Raw genomic sequence first — 4,399 nt, forward strand, 5'->3', positions numbered from 1 at the left:
GAGGCAAAGATGGTGAAGTTTCATTGGACCTAAATGGGCATGTTGTTAAGAAAGACTAATTTTTTGGAGAGGGATATCTATCATTCTTGGAAATGTGGAGGCACAGCAAAAGGAAGGAAGACCCTCAGTAAAGTGGATAGTTTCCTAAGCAATGAGCTCAAGTGTGTCAGAGATGATAAGGATAACACAAGGCAGGTCAGGGTTCACATATGCTCTTCTTAAGGTGGCTATGAATCATAAGTGACCTAACTGATGGGCTATATTAGATTAAATAGTTTAGATAGATATATAACTCACACACACATACATAAATATGTTTGTGTTGTTTATTTGTGTTTAAAAACACTACAGTCTCCATGGGGCCAGGGAAATCAGCCACACAAGGGCCATTTATATGAAGTCAGACTTGTCTCTAAAATCTTGAACATTCTTCTCTCAATTATAACACTAATTCTTACTCCTAACACTCTCAATAGATTTCTACACTTACTGCTGTTTTTGCTGAGTTCCATTGAGTTAATGAAAACTCATAATGTTCTATTGACTGATCAGCATTTATCCTCTTCTGTGCCACCCTCATGATCTCAGATATACTCAAACCCATGTTGCAGTCACTGTGTCAGTTCATCTTGTCCAGGTCTTCCTCTCCTTCCCTGACCTTCTACTGCTCCAAGCAGGAAGTCTTTTTCTGAGGACTGATATCTCCTGACAACATGTACGAAGTATGGGAGATTAAGTTTCACCATTCTTGCTTTTAGGAGCACCTTGTCTGCACATCTTCAAAGACAGATTTGTTTTCTCTTTTGGTATGGCATATTGCTACTCAACTGAGTGGATAATAACAAATTGTGGCTAACTTTGAGAAGAATGGAAATCCCAAAACACTTGATTATACTTATGTAAAACCTACAGTTGGACTAGGAGGCAGTCATCAGAACAGAACAGGGAAACATTGCATGGTCAAAAAGAAGTATGTTAGGATACATCCTACCTATCTCCATACATTTTCCACCTATATGTGTAACAGATCATGCAGTAAGCTGGATTTTATGAAGAGGAATGTGGCGTCAGATTGGAGGAAAACTCATCAACGACCAGTATTATGAAGATGACACAACCTTGCTTGTTGAAACTGAGAATGACCTGAGACATTTGCTGCAGAAGATCAAGGATTGCCATTTCAATATGGATTGAAGCACAACATAACGAAAACAAAGATTCTCAACACTGGGCCAGTTGGCAGCATCATGATGGATGAGATTGAGATTATTAACAACTTCAGCTTGCTTGGCTCCACAATCAACAACCCAGGAAATCAAAAGATTAATTGCACTGGGAAAATCTGCTGTCAGGGACGTAACCAGAGTACAGCAAAGCAACAATATAAGTCTAGAGACTAAGGTGTGCCTGAACCATGGCATGTTATTTGCAATCACTTGCTATGCATCAGAGAGCTGGATGACTGAGGATGATAGAAAAAAGAATCAAAGCCTTTGAGTTCTGGTGCTGGAGAAGAAAATTGCACTTACTATGAACTACTTAGAGAACAAACTGCCTTGGAGAGAGTCAAAATGGGCTGCTCCTTGGAGCCAAGGATTTTTAAGTTTCGTCTCACATACTTTGTGCAGGATGGACCAGTCCTTAGAGAAGGACATCATACTTGGAAGGGTGGAAGGACAGTGCAAGAGAGGAAGTCTCTGGATAAGATGGATTAACTCAGCGACTGGGGTATTGGGGGGTAGATGTGTTGAGCAAGGTTCAGAGCTTTGTACATAGGGTTGCATAAAGTTGCCATGAGTCACAAGTGACTCGATGGTACATAACAAGAACACCGATACCATAATTCAAGAACATATATTCTTCCTTGGTTTTCTTTTATCATTGTCCAACTTTCAAGTACATAAGTAGCAACTGAACATACCAAGGCTTGGATCAAATATATTGTTTTTGTTATGTTCCTTCAAGTCTCTTGCAACTCACAGTATTTCAATGTATAGTAATTCTGAATCCTACCCTATTTTGAGCCACACTCATTATCTACAACAGACCTAGTCCCATTTCTCCAGTCACTGAGTCAATTAATCTCATCCTAAATTTTGCTTTTCTGTGCTGTTGCTCCATGCATCCAAGCATAATGTTCTTCTCCATGGACTGGTCTCTCCTGGACACTTATCTAAAGTACATGAAACTCAAAAATCTTGCCACCAGGGAGAAACTTGGTTTCACTCTGCGGAAGAGAAAGTTTGTTATCCTGGTAGTTCATGGTATGTTCAGGACTCTTCTCCAGCACGACAACTTGAAGGCTTCGATTCTTTATCTACCATCCTTAGTTATTATGCAGCTCTCAGATGCATACCAAGTAATTGTGAAGACTATGACCTATATCAGGCACATCTTAGTCTCTGGATTGACATTGTTGCTCTTCAGTAGTCTAGATTAGTCTCTAACAGCAGAATTTCCCAGTGCAATTCATCTTTTGATTTCCTGGCTGCTAGTGCCAAGAGTGTTGATTGTGGAACCAAGCAAGCAGAAGTAATCAACAATCTCAATCTCTTCTCCATCTATCATGGTGCTGCCAACTGGACTAGTGGGTGAGAATCTTTGATTTCTTAACAATAAGTTTCAATCCATATTGAAAACTATAGTCCTTGACCTTCTGCAGGAAGTGCTTCAGGTCCTTCTTAGTTTCAGCAAGCAAGGTTGTGTCATCTGAGTAACACATGTTGTTGATGAATTTTCCTCCAGTCTTGCCACATTCTTCCTCATAAAGTCCAGCCTCTTGAATGATATGTTCTGCATATAGTTTGAAAAGCTATTCACACAAATTGCATCCCTGAAGCATACTTTTACTGAACCTGAACCATGCAGTGTTTCCCTGTTCTGTTCTATCTCTTTCACAAGTATAGGTTTCACATGTATACCTTACTCTTTAAACTGACATTGTTGCTCTTTAGAATTAGAGTTATGTCTCTGAAAGCAGTTTTTTTCTAAAGCACCATGTCTTTTGACTCCCCAATTTCTGCTGTCATCATTGTTGGTTGTGGACTCACATTAACAATTTCAATCTTTTCTCAATCTATAATGATGTTTTCAGTTGGTCCAGTGCTTAGGATTTTTGTTTTCTTTTTTAAAATTTATTATTTTGTGTGCATAGACCATCAAATTGGATCTGACTGGTAGTGGAAGAGATTGTCCCTCCTTCTCCAGCAGAGCAACTTGTGGATTTGAACCTCAGACCTCTGGGATTGCTGTGCAGCTTCTTGCCACAAGGCCACCAGAGCTAGCTTGATTTTTGTTTTCTTGATGCCGAGATGTAATTTTTATTAAAATCTTCTGACATTGTTCTTCTTTGAAATGGTCTTATGGACCTCACAAACAATATTCATGATTACGGATTTTATTGGGAAACAGCAGACTATAATTGACGTGGAAAATATTTAGAATAGAATTCTTCCGTTAAGACAGCTTCCCTTTAGCTTTCAGCCTTGTGGTTCTGGCTCAGTGTTAACAATATTCTTTTATTTCTGCCAGTTAAAGTCACTATCTCCTGGTGACTCTAACTTTTTGGAGTGGCAGGTTTAGTGTAGCTCAGTCTTATTCCAGTCTCTGGTTTTCCACTACTTCTGCTGCCACCTATAACACTACTGCATCTCAGTCTTGTTCTCAATCACACTCTGTCTCACAAAGACTAGAGGTCTGATTCAAAGACTCTCTACCTCATTTTTCTTGATTGTAGTGAGATTCTAATCTTCTGATTCAAAGACTCTCTACCTCATTTTTCTTGATTGTAGTGAGATTCTAATCTTCTGTTTCTGAAGCTTCTCAATTTAAGCCTGGAGGAATGATAAAACTCATCAATGCCTTCTTAATATTCTATATACTTTATTTGCATGCCTCCAGGCAAATTGTTTTATTTAACTTACATTATTAGAAACTATCCAGTCATCATGTTAGAATATGATGTATTTTTCTCACGTTTATATAGCTTTATCCAGTGAGGAGCGAGGAGCTCTGGTGGCCTAATGGCAAGAAGATACTCTGAAATCCTGAAGGCACATAGTAGCAACCAGCTACTCCCCCAGAGAAGGATGGACAATCTCCTCCCATGCTAGTAAACCTGCCAGAGGGTCAGTTATGGGTTAGTTTCAACTTGATGGTCCACAACAACAACATCCAGCCATGTGGTGAAAATCAAAGCCAATGGCTACAAAAATCATATTGAGTAATCCACCATGTTATTTCAGGCAAAAAAAAATATGGGTATTAATTTATATATACACGGAATGACAAAGCAAAATACTACAATGAAAAGTGCGAGGAGCTAGAGTCGGAAAATCAAAAGGGCCGAACTCGTTCAGCATTTCTTAAGCTCAAGGAACTGAAGAACAAATTCAAACCT

This window comes from Elephantulus edwardii, unplaced genomic scaffold, assembly GCF_000299155.1.
Source record: "Elephantulus edwardii isolate Elephantulus edwardi_28Jun2011 unplaced genomic scaffold, EleEdw1.0 scaffold00205, whole genome shotgun sequence".
Lineage (NCBI taxonomy): Eukaryota > Metazoa > Chordata > Mammalia > Macroscelidea > Macroscelididae > Elephantulus > Elephantulus edwardii.